Source organism: Bos indicus, chromosome 13 (assembly GCF_029378745.1).
Source record: "Bos indicus isolate NIAB-ARS_2022 breed Sahiwal x Tharparkar chromosome 13, NIAB-ARS_B.indTharparkar_mat_pri_1.0, whole genome shotgun sequence".
Classification (NCBI taxonomy): Eukaryota; Metazoa; Chordata; class Mammalia; order Artiodactyla; family Bovidae; genus Bos; species Bos indicus.
The window spans coordinates 25,065,293-25,084,281 of record NC_091772.1 but is presented as its reverse complement, the minus strand read 5'-3'; the positions used below and the strand labels follow the sequence as shown (position 1 = coordinate 25,084,281).

At 42.1% G+C, this 18,989-nt stretch overlaps 1 protein-coding gene across 2 annotated transcripts in view; it reads right to left on the bottom strand.

The window, feature by feature from the left end:
• Positions 1 to 18,989, bottom strand: part of KIAA1217 (KIAA1217 ortholog) — a 436,407-nt gene that overhangs the window by 364,848 nt on the left and 52,570 nt on the right. The window contains exon 1 of one of the 2 annotated variants that reach the window (XM_070802062.1): positions 8,938 to 8,957. The exons of the other annotated variant lie outside the window; for it this stretch is intronic. The gene's annotated coding sequence lies outside the window, so the exon portion shown is untranslated. Of the gene's footprint in view, positions 1 to 8,937; positions 8,958 to 18,989 lie in introns of those variants that run through there. 2 annotated transcript variants of the gene reach the window in all.

Here is an 18,989-nt window from a genome sequence, read left to right as displayed (position 1 = left end):
TTCTTCTTCTTTTTTTTTGGTGGGGCCAGAAGGCTTGTGGGATCTTAGTTCCCCGAGAAGGGATGGAACCTGTGCCCCGAAGCGTGGAGTCCTAACCACTGGATTGCCATGGAATTCTCTTTTTTTTTTTTTTCTAACCAAGTTTAAAAATTCTCTTTAAAACAACAAAGCAAAGTACATGTACGTGACTGTTCTTTCTACAACGAAAACACAGAAGAGGGAAAAATTGGAGACAAAACAAATGCCCTTCTTTGAGAGCTGAGATCTACTCTCATACTTCAAATGTTAAGGCTCAAACCTTTTTTCTCATCTACTGTTGACATAGACAGAGCTATCTAGATTAGCAGCACACTTATTTCCTCAAGGAGAGCCAATTTAAGCCCTCATTCTTGGTCAGGTGAGATGGCAGAGATTTAGTGAATTCTCCCCTGTAGCGAAAGGAGGGCAAGTATGACGTGACCTGACAGCCAAGAAGATGAGGAAGAAGTTTCTCACGCTGCATTTATCACTCAGAAGGACAGATGGCAAGCTGTATGACAGCCAGGACCCTCCTGGCTCAGCATTTCAATCCTGGAGGGACACTGCCAAGGAGCTATTTAAACTGGTCACTGGCATAAATTCTTTTCTTTTTTTTTGGCAGTGCCGCACAGCATGTGTTATCTTAGTTCCCTGACCAGGGATCAAACCCGTGCCTCTTGCAGTGGAGGCATGGAGTCTTAACCATCGGCCAGCCAGGGAAGTCCCATAAAATCTTGAATCAGACGTCTATTGCTTTGCAGCCAATATTCCTTCCAGATTGAAATGGAGCAGGACCCTGAAGGGCCCTTCAGGTACCAAAGTCCATCCGTATCCCCATTTCTAGTTTGTAGAAAAAGGCTTTAGTTTCCTAGGCCCTCCCTGAGTTCCAAAGAGCAGCTGTAGGCAGTAACTAATTAGGGAGGTGAGGCAGTGCAGAAACAAAGGAAAAGCAGTTTAAACGAGAAAAGTAATGACAACAGTTCGGTGATAAAACACAGTTCTAGTTTCTCCTCATTCCTCACAAGCTGGAATCAGGATTGACAGGAGAAATATCAATAACCTAAGATACGCAGATGATGTCACTCTAATGGCAGAAAGTGAAGAGGAACTAAAGAGTCTCAATGAGGGTGAAAGAGGAGAGTGAAAAAGCTGGCCTAAAACTCAACGTTCAAAAAACTAAGATCGTGGCATCTGGTCCCATCACTTCATGGCAAGCAGAAGGGGAAAAAGTAGAAGCAGTGACAGATTTTCTTTTCCTGGGCTCCAAAATCACTGCAGACGGTGGTGACTGCAGCCATGAAGTTAGGAGACGCTTGCTCCTTGGAAGGAAAGCTATCACAAATCTAAACAATGTATTAAAAAGCAAAAACATCACTTTGCCACCAAAGGTCCATATGGCCAATGCTATGGTTTTTCCAGTAGTCATGTACAGATGTGAGAATTGGACCATAAAGGCTGAATGCTGAAGAATTGATCCTTTCGAATTGTGATGCTAAAGAAGACTCTTGAGAGCCTCTTGGACAGTAAGGAAATCAAACCAGTCAATCCTAAAGGAAATAAACCCTGAATATTCATTGGAATGACTGATGCTGAAGCTGAAGCTCCAATACTTTGGCCACTTGATGCAAAGAGCTGACTCATTGGAAAAGACCCTGATGCTGGGAAAGATCGAATGCAAAAGGAGAAGAGGGCAACAGAGGATGAGATGGTTAGATAACATCACCAACTTAATGGAGGTGAATTTGAGCAAACTCAAGGAGATAGTGAAGGGCAGGAAAGCCTGGCATGCTGCAGTCCATGGGGTCACAAAGTGTCAGACACAACTTAGTGACTGAGCAACAACAAGTTCCTCCTCGAGGGATAAACATAACAATCTAAATGATGTCTTTGAGTCGTTCTGTAGGAACTAGAGACTCCCCACCCACCCCTCAAGGTTTAGGATGGTGACTACAGCTGAGCACAAACACTTGTACTCAAGACTAGTTAACACAGAAGGCTTATAATTAAGATTCCTGAAAATTCACTCCGTGCCACTATGGAGAACAATATGGAGGCTCCTTAAAAACCTAAAAATGGAGCTACCGTATGACCCTGCAATCCTATTCCTGGACATGTATCTGGAGAAAAAACATGATCCAAAAGGATCCATGAACCCCAATATACTGTAGCACTATTTAACAACAGCTAAGACGTGGGAGCAACCTAAATGACCACAGACAGAGGAATGGATGAAAAAGATGCAGTACATATACAGAAAGGAATATTACTCAGTCATTAAAAAGGATGAAGTAGTGACATTTGCAGGGACATGGTTGGACCTAGAGAGTGTCATACTGAGTGAAGTAAGTCAGAGAAAAAGAAATACCGTATGACATCCTTTATATATGGAATCTTAAAAGAAGGACAGAAATGAAAGTGAAGTTGCTCAGTCGTGTCCTGCTCTCTGGGACCTCATGGACTGTAGCCTGTCGGGCTCCTCCATCCATGGAATTTTCCAAGCAAGGATACTGGAGTGGGTTGCCATTTCCTTCTCCAGGAGATCTTCCCAACCGAGGGATCAAACCCGGGTCTCCAGCACTGCAGGCAGATGCTTTACTGTCTGAGCCACCAGGGAAGCCCTGATGATACAAATGAACTTACCTACAAAACAGAAAGAGATTCAGAGACTTAGAACACAAAATCATGGTTGCCAGAGGGAAGGGATAATTACGGACTTTTGGAAGATCATGTACACATTGCTATATTTTAAATGGATAACCAACAAGGACATATTGTATCACACATGGAACTCTGCTCAATGTTATGTACCAGCCTGGATTGGAGGAGTATTTAGGGGAGAATGAATACAGATATACATATGGCTGAGTCCCTTTACTGTTCACCTGAAACACTGTTAATCAGTTATACCCCAATACAAAATAAAAAGTTTAAAGTTTGGGGGAAAATGCAGGTCTTGAAATCATATTAAACAGAGTAAAACTGTGCTAGGAAAAAAACAGTAGGGCAAGGTTGTTGGATAACTTTTTAAGAAGACTGCATGACAAAAACATGCTTATGGTCCTTTCCTTAGCATGAAATCACCTATTCACTTAAGTGATACAGATTATATAGTGTTTTCTTATAGATTCTATCCATATGGTAGCTAACTAGAGAGACTTTCCTGGAGTAGATGCCAAAAGATGGGAAGATGTTAAAAAACATAACTAATCGGCAGCCTGCCTAGCCTTAAATATGATACTTTCAGTGGCTCTTCTAACTTTGGAATTCCTAGATATCTCTGGGCTTTCCCAGGACATATGGGGGGATAGGGAAATCTGTGGGTAGGAGAAACTTTGGGGCTTCTTATGGCTGTCAGCCAGGGCAGTCCTGCCATGGGAAGGCTCTGAAGGTAACTTCTAAAGCCTTGAGTCCAGAGCTGCTCACCACTCTACAGTGACTAGGTGGCTCAGAATCCTGTGCATGCCCACCTGTTCTGGAAAATTCTGGCTTTGGAAGAAAAAGATGAGGGACTTCCCTGGTGATCCAGTAGTTAAGAATCTGCCTTCCAAAGCAGGGGACAGGTTCCTGGTCAGGGAACTGAGATCCCGCATGCCAAGTGCCCCAACTAGAGAGAAGCCTGAGTGCAACAATGAAAGATCCCAAATGGGGCAACGAAGATCCTGTATGCCACAACTAAAGACTCGATGCAGCCGAATGCTGCTGCTGCTAAGTCGCTTCAGACGTGTCCGACTCTGTGCGACCCCATAGACAGCACCACCAGGCTCCCCCGTCCCTGGGATTCTCCAGGCAAGAACACTGGACTGGGTTGCCATTTCCTGCTCCAATGCATGAAAGTGAAAAGTGAAAGTGAAGTCGCTCAGTCATGTCCGATTCTTAGCGACCCCATGGACTGCAGCCCACCAGGCTCCTCCGTCCATGGGATGTTCCAGGCAAGAGTACTGGAGTGGGGTGCCATTGCCTTCTCCGACACAGCCAAGTGAATAAAGATTAAAAAAGAGAAGAAGAAGAAAAAGATGAGAAATGGCTGCAGCATGTGACCTTCCTCTACCAAGCAAAACCTTCCTCTGCTATTTTACTATTGCTGGGTAAGACTGTATATGCATGTGTGTATGGGGGAAGGGTGGGGGTGCAAGATTACTTTAAATTATTATATCCATAGTGGGAATGTTGAAGTTTTACACCAAGACAATTAATTATTGTCCAGAGCTGCTTCCTAGTCTCTGGGTCACATTATAAAAATATTTCTAGACAAAATATTTTGAGCTCATCCTATGATCTCTCTACCCCTTCAGCCAACTACTTAGTAATAAAAAAATTTGCATTTTAAAGATAGAGTATTTTGTCTCATGATTTATGTTAATGTTTTCATCAGTCAGTCAGCCAGTCAGTTCAGTCGCTCAGTCGTGTCCAACTTTTTGCGACCCCATGAATTGCAGCACGCCAGGCCTCCCTGTCCACCACCAACTCACGTTCATAGGTGGCATTATTTATCCCTTTCAACAACGTGATGCGGTAGGTACCATCCCCATATTACAGATGAGGAAAATGAAGCCTTGAACAGGTCAAGTAAGAAGCCCACAGACACACAGCCACCAGGGGTGATGTCAGGGTTTGCAATCAGGCATTCTGACTGCAGAGCCCAGGTTCTCAAACAGTCCATGGTACTTCTTTGCTGAGGCTCAAGACAGTGTCTCATCTCCTGGAAGCTGGAAGGAACCACCAGAAAACACCTACTTAAATAGCTGACTCCTGATGATCAAAGTATAAACACATGTTATAAAAGAATTGGTTCTTTAAAGCCTCATCTCTGTCTTTTCTTCAAGACAAAGGACAATTGCATTTTAGTTAGAAAAGTACCATGAAACATCCAGAACATACACCAGCAGCTGCCGAACTGAGTGAAGAAATCTTGCAACTTCAATGCCAATCAATTCCAGAAACAATTACTGACTGCTAAATCTGCACCTGGTCCTGTGTCAGAGGCCAGAGACTCAAAGATGCAAATGAAGGACCCTTTAAAACATGTTATTTATTCATGACTACGATCCTCACACCCATGAGGATCCCCCCCATGGCATCTTAGAAAGTTTCTGAAGCCTCATTATTATTATTATGGCGTATCTCTTGGAGGCTTCAATTTTACTCCAAGATTAGAGGTGGGTGGGGGAATAGCAAAGTAATTTAAAACACTTCAAACAAACTTTAAAAACAAACGCAGATATCATGGAGTTGAATAAAAATATTGCTTTATTTTTAAGACAAAACAATGGACTTCGACGAAATTGCATGCACGAGGTCACCCCTTCCCCAGCGCCCCCATCAGGGTTACACCCTTGAATTCCCAAGGGCACTTTTTCTGGTTTCTCTGCTGATAGGGGTTCCTTCATAATTGGGTAGAAACAGTTAAAAAGTAAGAATGTATTAATTAGAGAAGGGACAGCTAAAAGGCAAAGAACTTATTAAATAGTGAAGGGAGACAGACACACAGAAACAATGATATATTCTAGAAGCTGAGGACCTTCCAGAATGAGAAAGGAAATAGATGACCTGGCGGGAGGGAACTATGAGGGGATTAATTATGATGAGTTCAGTCAGCTACAAAAAGTTATGTGAGCAAATATAAAAGAGAAAAGAACGTGAGAAAGAGGCTTAGTGAGCCCACACTGTGTGGCCAGGGAGGAAGTTCAGGATAGGAAAAACTAAGTGAAAACTTGGATCCATAATCAAGTTTTCAGAAACTGTTTATGAACAGTTCCTAAAGACAGCAGGCTGACAGATCAGGGTTGTGAGAAAAATTTCCAAGGCACATAAATAAAGCTGTCCTAGAACTGAGACACGGGCTTCCTGCAGTCCAGGAGCTGGACACGACCTAGCGACTGAACAACAGCAGAACTGAGACAGTGCTGGAGGAAAGAAACCGGAGGAGGTTACGGCGCTAGAAACATCATCTGAGTGCAGTGTGGAGTTGAGAAAATGGAGTAAAATGAGCTGGGGAAACAAGAATGAAAAGTGGTTAGATAAAAAAATGATAGCTGAGGAAACCCAAAGAGATCCAGCTTGTGTATAATAGGTGTCTCTGGAGAAGACCGAGGACAAGAAAAAGGTGTAATTATGTCCAGAGATCATTCAAAAAGCTTTTCTGAAATAAGTCGTGAATGTGCAGATTGAAATGCAGGCTAAGAAAAAAATGGATGCAGATCAAATAGATCCTGAAGGAAAAGTCAACTCTGGAAGGCAGATGGCGACAGCACAAAGGCTTCAGAGGTGTCAAGTGCAACTTGAGAATTTTCCACTCAGTGTTGTCATTCAAGTACAAAGGCAAAGGATTTTCAATTTCAAGAAGTCAGGAAAATAACTTCTGTAAGCCTTTTTGAAGAAATACTGGAACACCAGACCAAGAGAGGATTGAAAAAACTGGAGTCAAAGAGCTGCCTTGAGGACAGAGTCCATCTGGTACTAAAAAGCATAATTTTGGAATGCGAATTTTGTGAACAATGGCCATTGAAAATAACAATATTGCTAACATGTCCTGGGAAGTGGAGGGGAGAGAGACTAGAACTTAAGAGTACATATTAAGAGAAGTTGATTTTTTTTGTTTTTGTTTTGTTAAGTTGATTTTTTTGTTTTTTACATTAAAGATCAAAAGACATTTCTTAAAGATGGTACTGCTAACTGCTAAGTCACACCAGTCATGTCCGACTCTGTGCAACCCCATAGACGGCAGCCCACCAGGCTCCCCCATCCCTGGGATTCTCCAGGCAAGAACACTGGAGTGGGCTGCCATTTCCTTCTCCAGTGCATGAAAATGAAAAGTGAAAGTAAAGTCACTCGGTCGTGTCCGACTCTTTGTGACCCCATGGACTGCAGCCTACCAGGCTCCTCCGTCCATGGGATTTTCCAGGCAAGAGTACTGGAGTGGGGTGCCATTGCAAGTCAGGTAATAGATGTATGGATTAGCATTCTTATTTTTCTAAATAATCATGTGCATCACATAATTATCACTACTTTCTGATGGTTAGAGTACTTAAGGATCCAGTCTCTTAGCAGTTTGGCAGTTTATAATATGATATTGTGGACTATAATTACTATCTGTGCATTAGATCTCCAAGACTTATTCTTCCAGTTGTAAGTCTTTACCTTTAACAACATCTCCCAATTTCCTCCATCCCAGACTCTGGCACCCACCATTCCACTCTGTTTCTATGAGTTTGGCTTTTCTAGGTTCCACATACCAGTGAGATCATACAGGATTTGCCTTTCTCTGTCTAGTTCATTCCCCTTAGCATAATGCCCTCCAGACCCAACCATGTAATTGCAGATGGCAGGATTCCTTTCCTTGTCATGGCTGAATAATATTGCTACAGGTTATTTTCTAAGATAAATTAAAAATAATAAAATAACCATCACAAGGAAGAGCTTTAGGACTTCCAAGGTGAATGTTAAAAAGAATGTCTTGGAGGAGAATCTAATGAAAATTTACCAACTAAAGAGAACTGAGTAGTGTCATGGTACATGCACTTGAAGTAACTTTTTACTTCAGTGGAATTCCTTATACTATAGGGTTAACATACGGCGTATCTTTTGGGGGGCATCAACATTATTCAAAATTGTGGTCTTACCTGAAGTTTTATGGGCTCAGAGAACAAGGGTAAAGACTTTTACATCAGTGACAATCATGGAAATGGTGATGCCCAGGAGTCCCTTCTACATATTTATTTTTTTAAAGATTTTTTTTGATGTGGACCATTTTGAAAGTCTTGATCAAATTTGTTACATTATCACTTCTGTTTATATTTTGGCTTTTTGGCATGTGGGAATCTTAGCTCCCCAACCACGAATTGAACCCGTAACCCTTGCACTGGAAGAAGTCTTAACCAATGGACCACCAGGGATGTCCCATGTCCCCTTTTAGATCATAGATAAATGGAGACCAGAGGCTGGAAGGGGAACCTCTTCTTGAAGCTCTCTTGTTTCATTTTAGGTCAGTTTCAAATATGCACACAGAAATGCCTATTTTATAAAGGGTACACATGGATGGCATCACAGACTCAATGGACACGGGCTTGGATGGACTCCGGGATTTGGTGATGGACAGGGAGGCCTGGCGTGCTGCGGTTCATGGGGTTGCAGAGAGTCAGACATGACTGAGCGACTGAACTGAACTGAATGAGAGAAGTACTTTTTTCTCTGAGTTAACATACTTTTTACCCCTCTATGAACCAAGAGCAGGCTGCACCAGCACATCTGGGATTTCCTTCTTATTTAAATAACTGTCTGTGGGGTTGGGGGTCCCAAATAGAAATGAGGCTAATTAGGAAAAAGTACAATGTTTCATTGCTCCTGGCTCTGAGTCTAATACTCCCAGCTATGTGGCCAATTTTTCTGTTTCCATCAAACCTACTCTTCTGGCCAGTGACCTCCCAATTAGCTGGAAACCTTTCCCTGATGGCAGTCAGGATATTGAATGTTTCTGGAAGCCAGGAAGGAGCACTGGTTCCATACGAGGCCTCCATGACAGAGAACTAGCAGACTGTGTCCTTGGAAGGTGCTTAGTCAGTGTGGGTGACAGTCTGAATATACTATACAAATGGGAGCTTATTTGCATTAGAAAAAAGATCTGGGCTTTCATAAACAGCTCTTCATGAAAAGGATTTTGCTAGGTATACTAAAAAAAAAAAAAAAAAAAGGAAGATAGCATCTAAAACCACATCTGTTATAACAGCTGTGCCTAAAAGCAGATTAAGGTACAACTGCCACATAAAAAGTGAAAAAGGGAAATATCTTCCCATTTTACTCTGATGGAATTTAAAACTCCTCCCATTTATTACCGAGTCATTCCACCGGAATTCATCAGCACATTTCAAGTCCCACAAATGAAAAACCACTCTGTTATAAACCAAACATAAATGTTCCACCTACCGTCGAATGCCTCCGAGTTCTAAAATCAACAGACACCCCGTGCAGCCCTGGGTCTCCACTCACTGTCCTCTGTTTCAAACGAAAGAGTTTGTCGTTAAACATAAACACTAGAACAAGTAAGGGGCAGCTGTCCCAGCAGACACCACCCTGGTCAGGGTGGCTGTCATTTAGAAGGGAGTGATCGTCCTTGGAGAGGGCCCAGAGGAGACATGTTGTTATAAAGATGGTGAACGATGTAGAAACTGAGCCTTGTAAGAAATGCATTTGAGGGAATTGGAGCTATTTTGTTTGCAGAGAAGGCTGGTGGAGACACCGTAGTTGTCTTAACACATTTGAAAGGTTGTCACGGGGAATATAGAATAGATTTCTTCTGTGTTGCTGCGAGGTGCAGAACCACTGTCAGCAAGTGAGTTCATTTTGAATCATTAGAGGAAAGATATTCTGTCTAATTGGATTTAGTAACAAAGTCGGTTGATTCCTAAAATAGAGGGGGAGCTCCCTGTCGCTAAGAATAACCAAATAGAGGCGAGATGAGAATGGCACAGGAATTGTGTGGGGACATTTCTCATCCAGGAATGCAGAACCAACCAAATGACCTATTTTTACATGCATAGTTTAAAGCTTTTCGTGTAATTTTTGAAACTGAGAGAATAATGATCTGAGGGTAATTATTTTTAAGACACAGAGAGTAATTTAGCCCCATTGCTTCTTTATTCCATATTCTCTTTGTGAAGATAAATGAGAACAGATGATGAACAGAAAAAGGGAAGGAAAGTCAGAGTGTAAAAGGAGAATCCACAGCCTTCCATTGTCCTCTCTTAGGCTATATGTGAATACTCATCAAATGTAAAGTACTGCACACTAAAGGACACGGCCATTAAAGACCAACTCATTCTTGCAAATAGTCTCTTAACATCTGTCACTGGACCTGAATTTTCTCCAGCAGAACCATGATGTTGGTACAAAGTGACAGAGTCCTTGTTTTTATTTGTTCTCTTCATGGAAGTTCTATCATATCTTCCAGTATATTTGAGCTCATCTGTAACTGGTTAATATGTCAAGTTAAGAAAAATATAGGTTTTATTTACAGGTTAACTTGAAAGAACACGCCCACCTTTATTAAGCGTGTCCTCCATCAAAGGAACAAACAAATATAGCCAAAGAGTCCTACTGACTCCAAACCACTTCTTAAATGAAACAAAATTAAAATGAACAAAGCCATCATAATCTCCTTAGAGAAATGAGTCACTTTTGAAGATGAATTGAAAAAATATAGAACTCAGCTGAACACCAAATACCAAGTAAGAAAAAAGACACAAAGAAACCCCTTTGATGCAAAAACATACTTATGGTCTTCTAACCGGATCCCCGTTGGTGCTAATTATTTCCACCATTCTCTCAAAGCCCATTTAAATTCCACTTCTTCCATAAGAACTATGAAAAAGTACATGATGGGGGTCACCTGATTATTTCAGAGGTATTTCAAAATCTGTATACCTGCAACTGAACTTGGTAATTGTACCCTCATGCCCTTCCGTCTCTCAGTGTTACATGACTTCAACTACTGTTACCAAAACAAAAATGAAAGACATCCCTTATAGTTCCCTTTCTTTCACCCCATTAACCCCAAAATACTATGAATAAGCAAATCCCACCTTATCCATCTCCTAAGTAGCATTTGAATACACCCTACCACTACCACCCTGGACAAACCCATCATCTTTTCTGTCTTGCTGCTGCTGCTGCTAAGTCACCTCAGTCGTGTCCGACTCTGTGCGACCCCAGAGACGGCAGCCCACCAGGCTCCCCCCGTCCCTGGGATTCTCCAGGCAAGAACACTGGAGTGGGTTGCCATTTCCTTCTCCAATGCATGAAAGTGAAAAGTGAAAGTGAAGTCGCTCAGTCGTGTCTGACTCTTAGCGACCCTATACTGTAGCCCACCAGGCTCCTCGGTCCATGGGATTTTCCAGGCACCACCCTGGACAAACCCATCATCTTCCCTGTCTTAGACATTTGCAAAACTTTCCCACTGAGCCCCTGCAGATACGCTCTTGCTCCATCCAGACTCCAAATGATCTGAAAGACAAAACTGATCCCTGACTGCTTCCAGCCGCCCTTGGGATAAGTTCCAAAGTGCTCAGCCTCAAGGTCTCGCACGATCTGGCCACTTGGTCTGTCTCCAGCTGTTCCTCCTGTCACTCTCGCTTTCCTGCCTGAGGCCACAAGTCATGATGCTCCCTGCCCCTCCAAAGAGGAACTAATCTCGGAGCTTTCGCTGTGCTTTCCTCCTGCCCCTCTCCTGCTTCCACCCTCTGCAAGCCAGATCCTGCTCCTCCTTCAGATCTCACTCTACATCCTCAGTAAGTAGTCCTTGCCCCCTGCCCCTGCCAGATCAGGTCCCCTCTTAGGTATTCCCACAACTCTTTACATCTCCCCTTTATAACTCACATCATATGGTTAAGTCTCTGTTCACTGTCTGTTTCTCAAACTAGGTTAGAAATTCCAACTTGCTCAGTTGCTCAGTCATGTCCGACTCTTTGTGACTCCACGGTCTGTAGCCCACCAGCTCCTCTGTCCATAGGCTTTCCATGGAGTGGGTTTCCATTTCCTCCTCCCGGGGATCTTTCCGACACAGGACTGAACCCACGTCTTCTGCACTGGCAGGTGGGTTCTTTACCACTGTTATCTCCTAAGAAACCCGTATCCCAGGTACCTAGCATCTAATTTCTTCTTAAATAGTGGTTGAATGCATATATGAATAAGTGATGTGCTGTCTAGGTTAGTGATTCATAACCTTCCCTGTGCAGAAAAATTGCCAGGAAGCGAATTGGCTGATCCATGATCAGTCCCCAAATATACCTTTTCAACAGTGACTCAGGGGACTTTGATGCAGGCTGTCCTTGGCTCACAGCTTTGGAAAGCAATACTCCAAGATACAGAGAGCAAGGGGAAAAAAGCAGAGTTGATATTAAAGAGACACAAGGGAGCAAAATGTGAGCAGTCTAATAACAAGAGACAATTTATGTAACTGTTCAAACAACCACTGAAAATCTGAAGGACTAGATGACAGACTATCAGATGAATTCCTCAGATAACGGAGCCCCAAATAGCTAGACAACGCTAGTAGAGGACTTCCCTGGTATTTCAGTGGCTAAGAATCCGCACTCCCTGTGCAGGGGACCTGGGTTCAATCCCTGGTCAGGGCACTAGATCCTACATGCCACAACTAAGAGTCTGAATGCCGCAACTAAGACTTAGCACAGAAAGAAAAAGACTCCAATGCCACCTATGTGCATTGGACAAATTATCTAATAAATAAATAAATAAATAAAAATGACAGGAAGAAACTCCTCCAAAGTAACACCTGACTTATAATTTAAATAAAGGGGTAAATTTAGGATAGTTAAAAGGAAATACTCTTTTAAAAAAAAAATGCCACATTTATCCCAAAACACCAAAAGACTTCTTCATAAGGTAGCCTTTATGTATGTTATAAAAACATAGAACAAAAATATCAAGTCTAAAGGAAAAAGTGACACGTATATCATGTCATGGAAGCACTTAGTTCTAAGAATGTGAGTGCTGAGAAATTTCAAAGGAAATGAAACAACTGAAATATAAGTTTGACTTTGAAAGTTAACATGAGAAGAGTCCCTTTTTCCTGTCTTACTTATTTCATGTCTGCTTTGATAAGCTGTGGAAAGGAATTGAAGGGGATCAGGACACGCTTCTCTAAAATATGTCACTTTGGCATTTGGGACTGAAAGCAATTAAGAAACAGTAGACACAGGAGAAACTGTCTGGCCTCCCACTTTTTTACCTAAAATCAGGGCATAAACGTCCCTTTGTGAAGGAGGTCCCTCATTCCTATACTAGGAAGAGGAGAGCAACTCACTGCTGGAGACAGCACCGAGGTGAGTTTGCATAAACAAGCCTACCAAAAGAACCCTTATCTTCCATTAGTTTCACTCGTATATTTTCTAGTCACCTTCCTATAATTTATCATCTCGCAAAGCCCATACAAGGAAAGCCTTTGTTAAAGTGGTATGTAAGTCCCTGAGTCTCACCACTTCTTTGAGTTTTTCTTTTCAGAGAACTCTCAAGCAAGTAAAACATGAATAAAATTTATATTTATTTTTTCCTTTTAATTTGTTTTTTTGTCTGTTAAATTTGCAGGACCCCATACATTGAACTTAAGAGGGTAGAGGAATTTTTTTTTTTTCTTCTCCTTCAACAGAACCCATTTGCTGGAATTATAATGGAACAACATCCATTACATGGTGGCTGACTGAATCAAGGTTGGGGGGTGTAAAAAGGTGCAAAGGAAAACTTCAGAATTTCACCCTAACTAGATCCCGTCACTGTACACACAACCAGCTTCTGTGCTTCTATATATGGAATTTGCAGGGGGTGCGAGGGTAGAGTTCAAAAGATCAGACTTCCTGGTTCTATCACTTCCAAGCCAGATGGATCGATTCACCTTATTTCAGCTGCAAATTCTTTATCTCTGAAATGGGGATATGATTGCAGGTCATCCTTACAAGGTTGTGAGCAATCTTACTGAAGCATTTAAACAGTAAGTCACTTTATAAATAAAACATATTATTCAATTCTATCAATACATAAACCAATAAATAGTCCTAAAAGTGATTTAGTATTTTGTCCTTAAATTACTATGCAAGTGACATTCAAGGAAACATTAGTTATAGATGATGTGAGATAAAATGGTAAAACAATTATGAATGATGCATAATAGTCTTAACATGTATACTTCATCTCTTTGGCCTCACTTCATTTTCTTTCCTAAGAATAAATATCTTAATCCCCAGCAGTACATCAGTATCACTCTCTGAAGGCTAAATACTGCATAAATGTCTATCTGATATTCAGGAAAAGTGCCAAACCTGGTGCTATCTGTACACACTCTAGATAAAAGATTCAGCAAACAGATGCTCCTTTTTGCAATCAGCCAAGAACTTCTAATATTCTGACAACTTGTTAATCAACCGACATATGGTATCACTTTAGTAAACACAACACTTAGATTTTGCTTTCCAGGGCATTTTCTGAGAGATATAATGGTCCTGACTCATCAACACTATTCACTGGAAATCAACGGAAGCTAGCCTCCGCCACCACCTTAAATTTGTTTAATTACTTGAGGAAAAAATAAATATGGGATTTGGATTTCGTCCTTTTTTTTCTGAGTTGAGATTTTTTTTTAAATGTCATCCTTTGAGACATTTGTAAAAGCAGTAGAATACTTTTATTACACAGATTTACATACAGATGTGTAATATGTAAAAATATCTATAGCTTCTGTATTAGTTTCTTAGGGGTGCTGTAACAAATTACAGTGAACGGAATGTCTTAGAATAGATGTGTATTTTCACACTTCTGGAGGCTACAAGTCTGATGTCAGGTTGTCAGCAGGCCCTTGCTCCCACCAGAGCTCCTGAGGAAGATTCTGTCCTCTCTTCCAGTTTCTGGTGGCACCAAGCTGGTCTTGGCTTGTGGCACATAACCCACCTGCAGTTGGTGGTCTTCCCCTCTGTTTGTCTGTGTCCAAAATTTACACACACGCACATTTATATTTGGGCATGTCCTATGACATGTGGGACCTTAGTTCCCCAACCAGGGATTGAGCCTGAGTCCCCTGCATTGGAAGCATGGAGTCTCAGTTTCTCGATCACCAGGGAAGTTGCCCAAAGAGGAAGGTTTAACATTTTTCTTTTCCTTTTAAGGATACCAGTCACACCGTGCACTTTGGTATGACCACATCTTAACTTGGCGACATTCACAAACCCATTTCTAAAGAGGGTCACATTCACAGATATAGGTGGGGTCAGGACTACAGCAGATCCTTTTTGTGTACACAGTACAACTCACAACAGTTTCAGACAGACATCTCATCTTATGAGAGGATTCTACAAGGCACATGTGAGCGTTTTCTCACAATACTCTTACTGTGGCAGAATTTCCTTCCTTTTTATGGCTGAATAATATTTTGCACAAAACCACTTCTTCCCTCCTAACATCCAATATCCAATTTACAGAGTAAATTCTTTTAACTCTACCTTAAAACTGTATCCCACTGATGAACATATTTGCAGGGCAAGAATAGCATATTTGCAGGGCAGGCATAGAGAATATGGACATGTGGACACAGGGGAGAGAAGGGAGGAGTTCAGTTCCATTCAGGCACTCAGTCGTGTCCAACTCTTTGCGACCCCATGAATTGCAGCATGCCAGACCTCCCTGTCCATCACCAACTCATGGAGTTCACTCAAACTCATGTCCATCAAGTCGGTGATGCCATCCAGCCATCTCATCCTCTGTCGTCCCCTTCTCCTCCTGCCCCCAATCCCTCCCAGCATCTGGGTTTTTCCAATGAGTCAACTTTTTGCATGAGGTGGCCAAAGTATTGGAGTTTCAGCTTCAGCATCAGTCCTTCCGATGAACCCCCAGGACTGATCTCCTTTAGAATGGACTGGTTGGATCTCCTTGCAGTCCAAGGGACTCTCAAGAGTCTTCTCCAACACCACAGTTCAAAAGCATAAATTCTTCGGCGCTCAGCTTTCTTCACAGTCTAACTCTCACATCCATACATGACCACTGGAAAAACCATAGCCTTGACTAGACGGACCTTTGTTGGCAAGGAGAGGGTGGGACAAATTGAGAGAATAGCAATGACGTGTATACACTACCACATGTAAAATAGCTAGCTAGCAGGAAGTCACTGTATAACACAGGGAAAGGATCTCATCAAATTCTCAATTTTCTCTCCATAATTCTACTTTTTTGCATGTGTTTGCACACATGTGGGTGGGAACAAACCTGTTTGTCCTTTCTAAATGGATTCCCTGAGATGGTACATTTAGCTTTAAAAATTAAACTAATTAATTTGATCAATTAAAGTTATAAGCAATATATAGAGCCTGAGAGACTTGAACTCTGGGACAAACATGGGATTTTTAATCAATGAAATATAAGCAAGGGAAAGACAAAGTGTAATCCTACAGAAGTGCCCAAATGAAGAAATTTAAACTTTATTAAGTGGTTTGATTGGTGGGGGTGGTGGTAATTCAGTCATTTCAGTCATGTCTGACTCTTTCACAACCCCGTGGACTATAGCCTGCCAGGCTCCTCTGTCCATGGGATTTCCCAGGCAAGAATACAGTCGTGGGTTACCAAGTGGTCTGATTACACAACTCAAATATTTTAGCAGAGCTGTAACCCCAGATGTACTAGTTTGAAACAATATGTTCTGATGTAAATTGTTTGCTCGGGAGAGGCAAGAACACCCTCTTCTTAGGAGGATGTGGTTTCCCTAAGTAGGAAATGGAATCCTTGCTCTTCAGTCTTCTAGAAGCATCATTTTCTGTGATAGGAAATTGGGTGTATGTGTGTGTGTGCCTGTGGGTGTGGGTGTGTGCTGGGGGAGTGGGGTGTTCTCTTCTCCCCTAGGGTTTAGGGGTGGCGTGGTGTGGACTCTGAGACGTGGAGAGGCCTGGTGTACGCCCTGTGATGAGGGGTGATCTAATTAGGTCACAAGGCAGCAAGCTCAGAGCCGGGAGACCTGGAGAGCCTGGGTTTGGGAACTCTCAGCAGGAATAGTAACAGTAACTCGGGGTCCTTTTCAAACTGCCCTTACATTGTCACCAAGTGTCCAGGAAGCACATTCCATTTACAGGAATGGAGGTTCTGCCCCTGCTTCCTTCTCCAGAGGGTAGTGGTGGGCTTGACAGTGGCCTTGCAGAGAACTGGGCCTCAACAGGGGACATTTCCGTGCTGGGCTACCAAGGCTGAGGCCGCGGTGACCACGGCCAGTAGAACACAATGGCTGTCACAAGGGACATGGTCTGGAGGGGACAAGAAGGCACCAGCAGGATGTTGAGAAAGGCCTGAGGGGCTTGTGGAAACTGGGAATCTCATGGCAAATCTGCGGAGCTCAGCCTTCATAACTGGAAACTTAAAAGGTGATACGTACTTTATGCCTAGTATGCTCTGACCACTGGACATATGCTAACTCATTAAATCCTCACAAAAGCTCATTAAAATAGGTGCTTTCACTGTCTCAGTTCTACAAGACAATGGAGGCACAGAGAGGCTGACTAACTTTCCCAGTGGCACACAGCCAGTATGTCTTGGTGCCAGAACTCTAATCCAGAGTCTGGTTCCAGGGTTTGTGCTCTTAAGAACAACACAGACTGCTTCTCAAAATTGTCACTGAGCTGTCATCTCCCAGAATCTTGGCACAGGCTTTTTATCCTGTCTCTCTGAATGTGGACAAGAAAGAATATCTTCTTGGCATAATGGAAGTAGAAAAACAGCTCTTCTAGGAAAGACAAATTTAGTGGATGTGTTAATTGCTCAGTCGTTTCTGACTCTCTGCAACCTCATGGACTATAACCCGCCAGGATCCTCTGTCCATTGGATTCTCCAGCTTTCCCTTTAAAACTTTTCTCCTTGTTTACCACTTCAGGGCAAATTACAAAAAACTTTTAGCTCCCATTCAAATGGCTACTCTTTCAATCAAAAAACCCAGAATGACAAATTTATTCAATTCTTTTCTGTACCAGCCTGTGTGGATTACACACTTAAACACTTTTGGGTTTAAATTCTGGTTTCATCATGTATACCAGTTATATGACTTGTGTCAAGTCATTTGCCGTCTCTAAGCTTCAATTTCCCCTTTGGTAAAATAGGAATAAAAACAGCACCAACCTCAGAGGATGTGAGGATTAAATTAAAACAATGCATGTAAATTGCTCCTCACAGCTCCTGGTTGGTAGTAAGATTTCAGTAACTCTTAGCTATTAGCTATGATTTCGATTATGAGGTTGATTACCATTATCGGAGGGATGACAGCATTTTAAATAGTTTAAATTCTTTTTAGTAAACATTTTAATAACATTGTTTATTTAAAAAGCATTTCGGAGCTTCTTGTAAATATCTAAGCTAGTAAAGTCCGTTCTAGGCATGCTACACTCCCTATTCATGAAATCTTTCCAACAAAAATGTTGCTTGGAACTTTTCTTGTCAGACAGTTTATTTTGATATTATAAGTTCACTAGAAAATGATGATGGGGCTTCCCTGGTGGCTCACTGGTAAAGAACCTGCCTGCCAACGCAGGCGACACGGGTTCAATCCTTGATCTGGGAAGATCCCACATGCCGCGGAGCAGCTAAGCCCTTGCGCCACAAATACTGAGCCTGTGTTCTGGAGCCCGGGAGCCACAACTACTGAGCCCATGTGTAACAACTGCTGAAGGATGCACACCCAGAGCCTGGGCTCTATAACAAGGGAGGCCACTGCAATGAGAAGCTCCCACGTTGTAACTAGAGAGTAGCCCCTGCCTGCCACAACTAGAGAAAAGCCCGCACCAGCAACGAAGACCCAGCATGGCCAAAAGGTAAAATAAATTAAAAAATAAAATTATTTGAAAAAACTTAACAAAAAATTACAATGATGATGAAGATGGTAATGACGGTGATGAAGATGACAGTAACAAACCTTTTCTCTTTGAGCACTCACATTGAAATTTGTGCCAATTGTCTGAGGATAATTCTGAAATTCCAATAGAATGAAGTCTCTAGGTGACTTAATTGCTTTATGTCTTGTTTGTTCTTGGCAAATTGGTCCTGTCAATCGAAGCTCCTAGCTGTCCTAACTGGGCTGACAAGGCTCAGTTTTGCTGATTCAGGTTAGAGAACAGAGGATGTTCAGAAAACATGACACCTTTACTTTTGCACGAATATTACCCTGAACAAAAAAAAATAACAGGTCCATCTGGGACCCCATTCAAGGCAATTTTATAGTCAGGGCACCCAGAGGCCATGAAACTACAAACCATACTATTTTTTTAAAAATTTTCAAACTTTCAAGCCTTGCAGACTTCTCTTGGAATTTTTAAATGAGCACAACTTCAGTCAATTCAGAACAGAAATGGATGTCGATAGTTTCAACTCTTTGTCACCTATATCTGTAGAGGTGGTAAGGAGATGAACAAAAAGTCCGAAGTGGGGAGGGTCTTTTGACTGTTGTGTTC